At 45.8% G+C, this 14,244-nt stretch overlaps 1 protein-coding gene across 4 annotated transcripts in view; it reads left to right on the top strand.

Annotated features, from left to right (window-relative positions):
* The window catches only part of SLC45A4 (solute carrier family 45 member 4), an 86,592-nt gene that overhangs the window by 18,628 nt on the left and 53,720 nt on the right, over nucleotides 1-14,244 (top strand). For 2 of the 4 annotated variants that reach the window (XM_031591279.2, XM_090138059.1), the window contains exon 1: nucleotides 1,809-2,060. The exons of 1 other annotated variant lie outside the window; for it this stretch is intronic. The gene's annotated coding sequence lies outside the window, so the exon portion shown is untranslated. One more of the 4 variants, XM_090138060.1, reaches the window with a different exon arrangement.

The raw sequence follows: 14,244 nt of genomic DNA, 5'->3' as shown, positions 1-14,244 counted from the left end.
CTTTTCTCACATTCCCACAAACATCAGTCTCTCTCCTGTGCAAAAGCAGCACACGCCTGGACCACAGCTCCGTGTATTGACAGTCGTGTCCAGCACACATCCACAGATCTCATTTCATTTCTCCTCTGCCAAGACTTGAGGATGTGTTTATTTATTATGAATTAAATATTTGGAGTTGAACAAGAACCTCAGAGGGAAGAGGTGGGTCCGCTTCCTTGGATTTCTTTTTCCATCCCTTCACTCTCTTTATAACAATTTGGATATTTTTTTTTAAACAAAAATGTTTGCTTTATGGAAAATTACCCTCTCTGGCTCTCAGCTCAGCGAGTGGCTGAGAGTTAACAACGCTCGAGAGAAAATCACAAGGAAATAAAATGGAGAAATATCTGGACACGTCTGAACACGTCTGGACATAGCCTGAACACGTCTGAAACGTCAGGGCAAGGTAAGGAGCAAGCTTCACCACAACGGCAGGCAAGAAAAGAACAATAAAATGGTATCTTAAAGTGAGGTGTCTAAACATCACGTAGCCTGGGTTGCCACAGTATATGGGGGAAGGAAAACATTTCAGAAGGTGTAACTACACAACTTGAGATAGTACTGTCATTACAACATCTATAAACATCAGCAGTAGCCAAAAAATAAAAGAACAACCTCTCTTTGACTTTGTGAGTCCTCACCGATCGTTAATTCAGTGAGCTGTGTATCATTGTGGTCATGCAGGCTACAAACTTCTTGGTCTGAATTAGTCTAAAAATACATTGAGAGTTGTGTTCTAGAAAAAGAATAATGCTGGTGTTTTTTGTTTTTGTTTTTTTTTGTTCTTGGGGGATGCAATTACAGTGTTTTTGTCAGGCTCAAAATTAACATTGCCCTGTGACAGTGGATGGATGCATACGGCTCTTTCATTTTGCCTTCTGTGGGTTTCCTTTCTCTCCCCCCGAAGCCTGCTACGCTTTGTGGTTTATTATGCATGATCTGCAGAGAAAGAAGTTCACAAGAGGGGGGGGGGGGGGGAAATTGTTTTGGAACATATACTTAACAGCGTGTCAAGGAACAGAAAACAATTACACTTATGCAATCTGAGGTGCATTTATGCAATATAATGTGCATTTTGCAGGCTGCTCACACGCTACCTCACACGTCCCATTGGTGTAATGAAAATCAGAGCTATGAAGGCTGGGGGGGGGGGCTGAAATAATTTAGATCATATATATATATAAATATATATATGTATGCCTATGGGACTGAAGTGATTAAGATTGTATATGTGTGTATATATATATATTATATATCCCTATAATTAAAAATAAATAAATGTGGTTTTAAAAAGCAATTTTAGGGCAGGTTTGCATGGGTTTCCCACAGTGTGGCAAGAACTTCAACACAGAGGCTTTTTTTCCTCAGAATAAAGGTAAAAGGTCGGGAACGTGGAGTAGAGAGGGACGGTGCCCAGCCCAGCTCCTGTCCTGTGGTAACTGATGGTTGCTCAGGTATTAAAACAAGACGGTTGAGCTGCAAAAGCACAATTCGTGCGGCTTTTCTGTAGAAACCAAAGCCAGGCCTGCTGGCGGTCGGTCGCTCAGGCTCTCTGGAGCCCCGCAGCAGCCGCCAGGCCGTCGGTCCCTCAGCGCAGCAGAAACGTCCGTACACCTGCTGCCGCACCTCCCTCAGGAGGTAACGACCCGCCGCCCCTGAGAGGGGACGCCGGGCGCCCCCGTAGCCCGCCCGCCCGTCGCCATAGCAACGCGCCCCCCCGACCCTGGGGCCCTCTGGCCACGCCCCCCTTGTTGCATATTCATGACCCCCAAGTGCAGGGGTGGGGGCGTGAAGGGGGCGGAAGCGGAAGCGGGAGCGGGTTTCCGAGGAGCCCGGTATAAAGCGGCCGCTGGTGCCCGGTGTCGCTCGCCGCGCTTGTGCCGCCGTGAGTGTGCTCACCCCTCCCTCCTCCTCTCCCCCCCCACCCCTCCCGCCGGCCGCAGCGGGTACCTCCCGGTACCGTCACAGCCTCCCCCGTCGCACGGAGCAGGTCCCGGGTGCAGGGGGAGACCCGGGGGCAGGTAAGAGGAAGGTGGGGGGGGAGGGAAGAGTGAGGGAATGGGGCTGTGTGGGGGAGGGGGAGAGAGGGGAGCGTGAAGGTAAGGAAAGGTTGGGTAGGGTGAGGATTGTGACGGTGGAGCGGGGTGTTGCGGTGGCTGAGATACGGAGCCGTGAAGGTGTGGAAGGGCTGGGGAGGTTTAGGGATGGGGTGTTGGGGGTGAGGATATCAGCTGAGGGAGGTGGAGGATCCTGAAGGTGGGGAAGGGAGCTGTGGGGGAAGGAGATGATGGGGGTGGTGAAGATGAGGGTCCTGATAGATGAAAAGCTTAATGTGAGCCAGCAGAGTGCTCCTGCAGCTCGGAGAGCTCTTGCACCCCATCAGAAGAGGGATGGCCAGCAGGGACAGGGAGGTGATTGTCCCCCTCTGCTCTGCCCCATCTGGAGTACTGTGTCCAGGTCTGGAGCCCTCAGTACAAGAAAGACAGAGAGCTGTTGGAGAGGGTCCAGAGGAGAGCCACAGAGATGATCAGGGGACTGGAGCACCTCCCCTATGAAGACAGGCTGAGGGAGCTGGGCTTGTTCAGCCTGGAGAAAAGAAGGCTGAGGGGTGACCTCATTGCAGCCTTCCAGTACCTAAAGGGAGCCTACAGACAGGAGGGGAATCAACTCTTTGAAAGGATTGATAACAGCAGGATGAGGGCAAATGGTTTTAAGTCGAGGGAGGAAAGATTTAAGTTGGGTGTCAGGAGGAAGTTCTTTACTATGAGAGTGGTGAGGTGCTGGAACAGGCTGCCTAGAGAGGTTGTGGATGCCCCATCCCTGGAAGTGTTCAAGGCCAGGTTGGATGGGACCCTGGGCAGCCTGGTCTAGTATTAAATGAGGAGGTTGGTGGCCCTGCATGTGTCAGGGGAGTTGGAGATTCATGATCCTTGAGGTCCCTTCCAACCCTGGCCATTCAGTGAGCTGAGGAGGTTGTGAAGGAGATGTGAGGATTTGAGGAGGTGAGGGATGTGAAGGTGGGGAAAGGTGAGAGAAGGTGTGGAGTGAGGGGTATGTGAGACCATGAAGGTTGGGAGGTGAGATCTGGGCTGAGGGAGATGTAGGGCTGTGAAGGTGGAGTGAAGTCATCTGGGTGAGACAGATGGAGCCATGAAGGTGAGGAAGGGTTGAGATTTGGAGTGAGGGGGATGCAGGGGTTGTGATGGTGAGGACTTGGGGTGATGAAGCATGGGACTGTGGAGATGAGGAAGGGCCTGGGGAACTGTGAGGTGCTGATTTAAGTTGTGGGAAAGCATTGACATTGTGAAGGTCAGGAAGGGTTAGGGAGACATTGGGGGTGAGTTAAGATTGTGGGGTGACTCATGAGAATGAGTGTGATATGCAACTGTGAAGGTAAAGAAAGACTGGGGATACTTGGGGTTAGGAATACGTAGGTTCATGAAGACAGAATGATGGAAATGTGGGGTGGGATGTGGGACCATGGAGATCAGGAAGGGTTGGTGAGATCTCAGGCTGTGAAGTGAATGAAGAAGGGTGAGGAAGCTGTGGATCTATGGAGATAAGGAAGAGGTGGGGAGCTGTGGGGTCAGGGATGTGGTGTTATGAAGGTGGAGTGAGGATTTTAGGTGAAGGTTATATGGGACTATGAAGGTTAAGAAGGGTTATGGAGGTCTAGGGTGAGAGATCTAGAGCTGTGAAGAGCATGGAGTGAGAAGTTGAGATGAGTGAAAGGATGAGAAGGAAGGACTGGGGACCTGTGGGGTGAGGATTTTGGATGAGGGAGATAAGGTGCTATGAAGGTTGGGAAGGGTTAAGAATGCACAGGGTGAGGGAGATGTAGGGCTGTGGAGGTCAAGAAGGTGAAGTGAGGGACTGGGATAACAGAACCATGAAGGTGAGGAAAAGTTGGGGAGATTGGGGTGAGGAGGATGTGGGGTTGGGAAAGTGATGAATGTGGAGTGAGGACTGGGGATGAAAGAAACAGGACCATGGAGGTCAGGGAGGGTTGTGAAGGTCATATTTACAGGGTGAGGATTTGGGGTCATAAAGCTATGGAACTACAGAGATAGAGAGCTGGGGAGTTATGATGGGAGTTGTGTAGGATTTGATGAGAGGTGTATGGGATTGTGAAGGTAAGGAAGAGTTGATGAGCTGCAGGTAGAGGGATGGTATTTTGTGAAGGTGAGGGAGATAGGGACCATGAAGGTCAGGAGGGGTTGGGAGATATGGGGTGAGGAAGATGCATCTCCTGTACACAGTTGCAAAGGTGAAAAAAGTGTGAGAAGCTGGGAGGAGGGAAGTATGGTACTATGAGGGTGAAGAAGGGTGAGAAGTTGTGTGATAATTTAGGATGAGGGAGGTAGGAGTCAAGGAGGGTTGGGGAGACTTAAGGTGTGGGAGATGTAGTGCTATGAAGGTGAGGGGGTTGGGGTGAATGAAATATGGAATCCTGGGGATGAGGAGTGACTGGTGAGGTCTGGGGTGAGAGAGATTTGGAGTTGGGAAGGTGAAGAATGCAGGGTGTGAAAGGCACAGAACCATGAAGGGTTGAAGAGATCTAGGGTGACAGATGTGTGGTTCTGAGGTTGGGAAGGGTTGCAGAGCTGGGAGGTGAGGGAGATGTGGGACCATAAAGATGGGAAAGGTTCATGAAATCTAGAGAGAGGGAAGTGTGGGACTACACAGCTGTAGGATAAATGTATCTCAGAAAGGTTGAGAAGCTTTGGGATGAATGAGATGCTCTCAGGCTGAGAAAGGAACAAGGAGTTACGGGATGTGGGGGGTTTTGAAGGTGTGAAAGGATTGGGGAGCTTTGAGGTGATGGAGGAATGAGGTTGGAGGTGGAGAAGGGGTGAACTCTCTCTGATGGAGATAGAGACTGGAAGAAAAACTTGGGAGGATGAGCAGTGGGTGGTAGAGTGAGTGAAGGGTTGGAGAGGCACGTGGTGTTTCTGGGGTAGAGTCCTAATGAGGTGAGGATGGGGTGAGAAAGAGGTGACTCCTAGGGTTCTGGTGGAAGAGGTCTTGACAGAGGAGCTGAAAATGGAAGTCTTTAGTTTTCTAGACTACTAAATAGTGTGCCATTTGAATAATTCCATGTTTAATCTGTAACCTGATCATGGTGTGTGCCATGAAACAAGGGAGTCTCACCTCACCTAGTTTGATATGGTGGAAGGAAGAAGAAATGATTTAGAACATAACTCTTAGAAATCTTCCCTGAAAGTTGTAGCTTTCTTTAAGATCACATTACCAGTGACTTGCAGCTCTGAGATGCTTGCACTTAGCACATCTAGCAGGCGTAGGAACTGCTATTGACCTTGAAAATTACTCTCCCTTTGGGACAGTGTTCCATTGTAGTAGGTCCTGTTAAAGTTGGCATCCCGTGGTCTTCTTAAATGGAAGGAGAAAAGCAAGGGTCAAGAAAATACCTAGCCAGGACTCCAGGATGCAGGGAGTGAGTTAACATTGCTAGAGTTGGCTACTGCAGCTAATGGCAAATGGGAAGGGCTAGAAAAAACATGGCAAGATGCTGAGTATTGGACAGAGGAGGCAATTTCTCCTATTGCAAGATGTGAAGCTGCAATGGTAGGCAGCACTGAAAGTGGGGAGCACAGAGGGATAACTGCAGTGTTCTGAGAATTCAGAAGGAGAAATCACTGTTACAGTGTGTATCCTTGCTGCTCTGTTTAAAAAAAAAAAACCTGCTGCAGCATGATCTGCGTCATGTTTTGCTGCCTTGGTTCAGACAGTGCTACTAAAATATTTAATGAAATATGGCTCGAACTGGTGCTTGAGGTCAAAGCACTGGTGAATACTTGCTGCTTGCCTGTAGAGCTTGAGCTTTTCTGTAAATGCTTGGCAGGAGTGGTTGCTGATGTGATTGCTCTGACACTTCTGCTGTTTAAATGCAGGACCTGCAGAGCTTGTGTGTGCTGGTTTTTTTTCCCCCCACAACATTATTGCAAAAGATAAGGTCTTCCTTGTTTGGTTTGTTTAATGATTATACTGAGTTGGTGAAATGTTCAACAGGCCTAAATGTTCCCCTCCTAAATAAGGGAAAGTGGTTTCAGATAAGAGATAAAGGTATTTAGTTGACACTCTGGCTGTAAACACTTCCAGAAGTGTTTGGCTTTTTTTTTTTTGGCCACAAGGTAACAGTACCTTAAGCTGCTGAAACTGCATCTTGTAGTCACATTGAGTGTCTGAAAGTATCTGTGAGTTTCTCTATAAGAGGCAGTGGCATCTGTTATCCTGAGAGCTTTATTTCTCTATCAGTGAGATAGTTCTCACAACGAAATAACTGTCCTTAATGCCTGGTTTGACTTCAGTGATGAATGGGATCTGTGGAACATCTATTTCTACTGTAACAGTGGAGACCAATTTACATGAGTTGGCTCATGTCTCACTACAAAAACTGTCATCCTTTCCTTGCTCAAATATATATAGCTGAGACATTTCCAGTAAAACTGAAAACGTGTGTTTCTGGAGATAACCCTCTTGCATAATATGTGAACTTCTGCAGGAACCTGCTGCTTCTTGGGAGTTGGTCTTTGAAAGAGGAATGAGCACTATCTGCTGCTGTGATCTTGTTTGGATGCTATGGGGACTGCTTTCACTCCAGTGCAAAACACAGAGCTGAGATGTTCTTAATCACTTGCTGTACACTTCACACTTAAAACAGTGCAGTAGTATATGGGAGGATCTCTTTTGCACATGTCCTTTGTTGGCAGTGTATATGTGCACCAAAGTGAAAGTGTTGCCCCAGAAAGCTCTTCATATGGACTACTTTATTCTTTATTCTTGTTCAGGCTCTGAGGAGCTTTAGAGAAAGCTGAGTTTGGACCCATCTTGTAGGGCTGTGACCTCAGAGGTTAATTACCTTTAAACTCACTTCAGTCTTGGCTTCACTGACAGCTAGAAAGTTAGGGCTTGGTAATTTAATATGGCTCTGCTTGTCTACTGAGGTTGGAATGTGTAGGCTCTACCTCTGTATGAACTTTTTAAAATGGGTCATTCCTAAAAGCTGTGAGAATACAAACATTAGGTAGCATTTCACTAGGGAAACTGATTGGAGGGGGAGGGGAAAAAACCTTGATATTAAAGTGTGTTGCCAGTGGAGCAGCTTAGAAAACATGTTGTTGCTTTGAGAGGCATCTTGTTAAATGCTTAGGTGGGAGCTGACTGCTGAGCTGACCTGCCAGCTGATGAGCAGTACCTTCAGCAGGCAATGAGCAATAACCAGCTTTTAAGCACTAGTCCTCAATTATTTTGTCTAGATTAAACTTTAATGATATGATATACTACTGGTATTCCTAGTTGAACACATGACTTCATGCTGCAGGTCCTGAATTTTGAAGCAGCTTTCTGCACATATTGCTGCCCCTCTATTTATGTGCTGGGTAGAAGCAGTGGGATCCTTCACATCTCTCATCACAAGGAGCTGCAGCTGGCAGTTTTTTGAGCTTAGCTAACAGTCTGTACCTCTTCTGCTATTTCAAGGCCGCCCTGGAATCCTCACATCAAATTATCAAGCAGTGTGTGTTGAGCAACAGTGCACACGCAGTGGAGTTGTCATGCTTCAGACAGGAAAAAAACAAGCTTCAGTTGCAGTTCAGACTCCATCTAATTGGATGATTGGTGTAAAAAGCATGTGGGAAGGAGGCACAGCAACTTGGGTTGAAGTGGGACTTCCCAGCTGATCAGCCAAAAGCACTGCTGTGGATGTGGTGAGGCTGTTGAGTGGTGGAGGGGGAAGCTTTAGCAGCTCACAAGGTAACTGGTAGCATGAAAAACTGCACTGTGCTGCATGTGGGTCTTGCAGGGGTCTCTTGTACAAGATCCCATGCTGTGACCTATTCCATCTGTAGGTGTAAGATGAATCAGATCTATTCTGGCAGTGGCATAGCCTTCTGCACTGCTCTTTCCATTAAGAAGGCTTAAACTGATAATTATTGTGCTACAGCTCCCAGTTCTTTCATATGCAACATGCAGGCAGATTTACTAAACCACTTCCATGGAGAAGCAGTGATCCAGAGTGCAATGGATAACGTTTTGCTTAATACACCAGCATTAAACAGTGTTTGAAACCGTACTCTTAAGCAGTGTTACTCCCACCTAGTAAACTGTTCTAACAAATCCAGTAAATTTCCTAGCAGAGCAGTGTATGTAACTCACCAAGCAGAGGCACAAAATAGAAATGATTCTGGCAAACCCAGCTGCCAGCAAGCTGAAGCAGGATGTCTGTTGCCAGGATGAGTGACACCATGTGTGGAGCTTGATACATCACTGGTGCTTCCCTCTGAGAACTGCCTTCCATACGGATTACCCTGGACAGCCCCAAAGCTGGAAGGAGGCAGTGTAAAGCTGTGGAGGTCTGTGTTGTGAGCTGAAGACTTCATGTGCTTGCAGTAAGCTGCTGCTGGTCAGATGACTGTTCTGCAGTCTGCAGCTTATCAGCTACCCACATGCTGTGCATTTGGGTCACAGCCTGCTCAGAGTATGTTTAGTAACCACCCAAAACTTCAGATGGTGGAGAATATTGCATCCTCCAGCTAGGGCTGCATGTCTCTTGGATCTTAGTACTGAGTAGTTACTGATATCCTGAATAAAGTGGTTTTGTTATGCTTCTATATGATGGCTTGCTCTTCTGGGTGGAACAAGGTACTCAGCATTAAAAAGCTGAGTTATTGCTATTAAATGTAAACCTCTCTCAGTTACAGGAGACAGAACTTGTCTCAAGTTAAAAGCTGATCTATAGGCATCCCAGCAGTGGTGCAGAGCCTGACAGTCACCAGCTGGTTTGTGTGCTGTGAACTGCCATCTTAGGGAAACTGGCACAGGGAGCTTAACTAAAGCCCCTTAGTGTTGGTATTTTCAAGTGCTGTAAAGTCAATTAGACTTGTAACTGGCATACTGCATTGTAACAACTCGGGGTAAGCAGCCAGGTTTTCTCATCAAACTTTTGGCAAGGGATTCTGGCAAGCTGTGGGACACGAGGCTCTCATTTGGTAATAATTTGGTTTGGCATGGGAGCTGCTTCTGACCTTAGGTTAGCTCTCACTGGCATGTGGTTTACTCAAGCATGAATCTCAGTGTATGGTTATGGGAAGTTTTGTCTCCACAATGTAGGCAAGTAATGAAACTCTAAAAATGCAATTAAAGCTGGAGAGTTGCTTTCCAAGACTTCCATCCTTCAAGGATGTAACTTCAGCAGGCTTGACTCACTGTTTCCCTTGCAGTGAGGACTGACTGACTTGGGGTCTGCAGTAGAGCGAGACCTATGCTCATTGCAGAACTGAAATTGATGGCCATTTGCTGCTCCTGTAGCAAGGCAGAGGGGAGGAGGCAGACAAAACTTCTTGGCCCTGAAGAGCAGAGTGAAAATGCTGTTTGCAAACAGCTAATATTTTTAAGTGCAACGGATACAGGAAAGCATTACCCCAGGTTGTCTGAATAAGTGATGTTTGAAGTGAGTATTGTCAGTGTTGCAGGGAGGGCAAAACTGGTGATCTTAGAGCAGAGAGAGAACCTTCCTTCCTCATCTTGTTTTAAATGAGAGCTCTAATGTTTTCATAGCTGAAACTGAAACCAGTGTTATGCTGACCCTGCATATTTTCTCTCCTCTGCTGGCTGGCCTGCACTACTTCTGCTTGAAGTATAGTTCATTTATTTTGGAGACTTGAAAACAAGCCATTATCACCCTTCAGTGCCAGATAAATAAATGATCTAACTGGGGGCTGAACCCAAAATGCTCTTTGACAAAAGCATGTCATGCTTATCTTCTGCATTCTGTCCTTGAATATATGATCACTCTTCCTGGACTGCATCCAGAAATTGGTGGCTTAACCCAGCAAGTGTTGCCTGCAGAACATTTCCTGTCATCACTTACATGCAATAAGCAGTCTTTGAGAATAAACTTGGTCTGAATGCTGTTTAACCTGCAATTCACCTATGATCATCTGGGACTAGAGATGGGAGGAAAAGAACGTTAAAGAAGGCTCACTCCTGAATCTTTGCTTCCAGGTAACAGATTTGAGGTTCTGTGGTGTTCTGGTTTGTTTTTTTTTTTTTTGTGAGGTGGGAGAAGGCATGCATGTTGGGTAAAAATCCTTCTCCCTTTTCACAAGAGGAATATCTGGGCAAGTACACTGGGCTGTGCAGTCTGGCTCTAGATACTCCCACAGGAGCAATTTGGCAGTTTGAACTATTGCTCCTTGGAGTTGCATGGCTGGCCAACTAATTCCCAAAGGTTCAAAAAAAAATAACCCAAAACAAATGTGCAATTAGCTACACTGCTAACATATCCAATGCACATGTCCTGTTTGCTGTCTGAAACTTATTTGGGGGAGTCAGCTCTTGATGTAGATTTGTTCTTGCCCTCTTTCTTGGCTCTTGTTCTGCTTAGAACCTCTGAATAGAGAGAGAGAGAGAGAGAAGGCTTCTTGGTGCAGGAGTTACCTGATTGTTTCCAGTGTGTGGCTCAGGCTGTTGCTCATGTTGGTTGTCACAGCTGAAGTCAAAACTCTCCTTCAATGAGCTAGAAAAGACCTGACAGTTACCTGCACCCTTCATACTCATACAGTTATTGCTGATTGAACTGCTCTTCTTGCTGCTTTGCTTTCATATTGCCTCTCCAGTTAGTGTTCATCCAGCTGTGGTCTGTTCAAAAATCTCAATATGCAGCTGTATGGTGGATGCTCTTTGGGCAGTCATTACTCAGTGTGGTACAGAAGTGCTTCCTGATGATCAGAGTGAACCTCCTGTGTTCCAGTTTGTGCCCATTGCCTCTTTGCTGGCACTGGGCAAACCTTCCAAGAGTTGGGCTCTGTCCTCTTTGCAGCCTCCCTTCAGGTATGTATGGGCACTGATTTATTTTTTTTTTCCCTAAGCCTCCTTCTCCAGGATAAGCAGTCCCAGCTCTCAGCCTCTCATCATAGGAGGATTGCTCCAGTGTCTCACCCTGCTCTGTGGGTTGTGAGGAAGGTGAATGTGTTTTATTCCCTCTGTGTGAGGAGTTTCCCTATCTGCAGGGCCATGCAGTTGGACTCATCCACTGCAGTAACCCAGGGAACGTAACAAGATTAAACAATCAATGTATTCAATTTACTATCCTCAATATCCTATAACAGCAGGAGTTATGCGAAGCCACAAGTTGAGCAAATCTGATAAACAGTAAAAATTAAGCAAACAGCGATTAAACTAGAGGGAACCAGTATGAAAACAATGTGAAACAAGGCTAATAGGGTAGCATGTAACAAGAAAGCTTAGTGTATCCAATTGCATTAACTATCCTGAGATAAATGAGAGGAAGATAGGAAAATGAAGAAATAGAGAAAGGTTGGGGGGGAAGGGGGGTGAGGAGGGGGAGGGGTGTATGGTCACTGCTTGGGGATCTAGCAATGGAATCTTTAGTTCTTTAGTCTGTGGGTTGACCTGGAGCCTTTCTGAATGAGTGTCCTTAGAGCCAGCAACTCTGGGTTCTTAAGGGGTGGTGACCCATAGGGTACCTGACCTTTGTTTCTCCTTGTGTCTTGGAGACTTGGGGTTATGTAAGCTGGCCCCAGCCTTTGGTAAGGCCTGCTAACCACAGCCCATTCCCACTACAGACCCTGGCTTGTGTTTTTTTTTTTTTTGGGGGGGGGGGGGACAAGTCCCTACAAATTCCTCATGTGTCCTTTGGCAGCCAGTGTGATCATGGTGTTGCTGGCACTCCATTGAACTCTCCAGTATGTCCAGATCTCTCTTGTACTGACTGATGAGCCCAGAACTGGGCTCAGCAATCAGGGTGCAGCCTTGCCAAGGCAAAATATTCTTCAGTAGGTCTCAGTTAAGCTATGCTTTATGTAAGTCTGGGCTCCCATCCAGTAAGTCTTGTGCCAACATCTTCCATAAGTGCACAATAACTGTTCATCCGGTGGGCTTGAAATTTAGTTGTTAGTATTACTTTGTCTCCTTAGGAACTGTAGTATATACTTGTGGATGGTTGCCTTTATTGTGAGCAATACATTAAAATAGGAGGCGTTACTTGCAGAGCATCCCTTGTATCTTGTTCTGGGATGTCATTAGCCTGCTCACAGCTTGATCTAATTGCTACTATATTTTGTAAAACTGCAGTTTAATGGCTGAGGGATCACAACCTTAAAGGTTGGGGAAGATTTTAGTGATTCTATGATGTACAATATAAACTTAACTCTGTTCTCAAACAGATTACCTTTTTAGCTTCTTACCTCCATGCAAGTGACTTGATGGAGAAGATATATTTATTGTGAAAAATAAGCTGTCTTAACAGCAAACTGCTGAACTAGTGGTTCATCATGCTACAAACCTTCAGCTTGTTCCAGCAGCCCAAAACTGCATAGCATTTCCCTGAGCTATGCTTAGCTGCTTTCTTTTCCTCATCAACTGTGCTCCTAAATTAACACTTCCTAAAGAAATCAGTTCCAGTTTTGTGTGAAGGCTGAGTTACTGAGTAACTGATTGTAATTAATGCCTAAATTTAACATTGGTGCAATAATAGCCACACTGTTCCCTGAACTTCAGCCTCTTTCAGAAGCGTTTGGTCAACAGGCTCATTGTCTGGGTGGCTCTGGAAGGAGTCTGGAGGTATTTCTAAATATCTCAAAGGATCCTTAACCTAATTGTCAATAAACTGCCTTGATTGTGGATTGTAACGTCATTCTGCCTACTAGAATTTTAGTAATTCATGTGTCCCTGATGACCTGAGTGGATCTTTCATGTTTTAGGAGCTTTCCCTCTGCTTAAGTTAGTGTGGTCAGGGTGAAAGCACTGCACAAATGAAAGCAACACCACTGTTTATCTCCAGTGGCAGAGTTCAATTCATTAATATTGCATATCCATCTGCAGCTTGGAAAATGAATGGAAACATACCAAGTGACAAATATCAAATAAAAACTTGCTCCTTATTTCTGTTTTGACTGTCCAGCATCCCTTCTAGTTCTTTCCTGGTATGGTTATGTAAGTGCCCTTATAGTGCTTCATTTTCTTGCTCACTGTTGGTGTAGGGATGAAATAACTATCTCTGCTATAGGTGTTTTCAGATAACACTAGAAATGCTGGCCAGTTTCTAGCTTTCAATAAACTAAAGTTTTTAAGACTATTTGAATAGACTGAAAGCCAACCAGGAATCCAAGGCTGGAAACTTCTCAACTCCACCCTATCTGTTAAAGCATGAGTCCAAAACTCTTCATGAGCTTGTTGGCCTCCTAGAACAAATTCTGTTTGTGAGCAACCAAGACTATAACTAAATCTGGTTTTTGCTTCTCAGAGGGCTTAAGCTTATTGCAATGTTGTCACCATTCCAATTTCCCAGGGAAGAATGGGGGGTTGTAAAGAGAATGCTTAAAGACCAATGAATGAATCTCAAGTTGTATGTGTATGTAAGTATGTTGTTCTATGATAGATCTGTATTTCCAGTGCTTCTAAGAATGTCCAGCATGGACCCTCTATGCTGGGAGGACCTACCTGTAAGTCTGGGTAGCTTTTCTGTTCTATTATGTGAACAGTTCCACTCACTGTGTGTGGGGAAGATGCTTTCAGTGTGACAGACTGGTGTCACTGTTCCCAATCTAATGGGATTCGAAGGATGACTGTCAGTGTACTACTGCCAACACCACTGAAATCAGCTTAATCATACCAAATGGTAGTCACAGCTGCTTCTAGTGGGAGAAATCTGCTCCAGTCTGGTATTTTACGCCACTGAAAGCTTCAGTAATAAGAGTGTATACAGCAAGTGGAAAACTATCCATGGATCCTGGATTTTAACCTTGCATTTCTCTTCATGTGTCTATTGTAACTTGGTAATTAATGAGCATGTTTCCTTCATTCAACCTTGGCTGTCCAGAGGCTGGGTTGTGTTGCAGCTCAGTGATGGATGTAATGGCAGAGCAACTTCTGTCCCTCTGCATCTTTACAAGCTCAAAGGGAAGCCGAAGTCGTCTTAGGCTGGAGGATTCTCCAGGAGATGCTAGAGAACAGCTTTGCCAGAACTTAACCAGCATTCTTCCAGCTTGTCACGAATAGTTGTCAAATTGACTTTTAATTGGTTATAGATTCAACCCAGTTATGATAAGTGTGCTCTTCCTTCTAAATGTGAGCAGCTGACTTAGCTTCCTGGAGCTGAGCGGAGGATGAGCTTCATCTCTGCCACCAGTAATTAAGTAATATTTCAAAGCTGACACATCCTGG

Source organism: Phasianus colchicus, chromosome 3 (genome assembly GCF_987193195.1).
Source record: "Phasianus colchicus chromosome 3, bPhaCol1.hap1.1, whole genome shotgun sequence".
NCBI classification, from domain to species: Eukaryota; Metazoa; Chordata; class Aves; order Galliformes; family Phasianidae; genus Phasianus; species Phasianus colchicus.
This window is presented reverse-complemented; position numbering and strand designations above follow the sequence as displayed.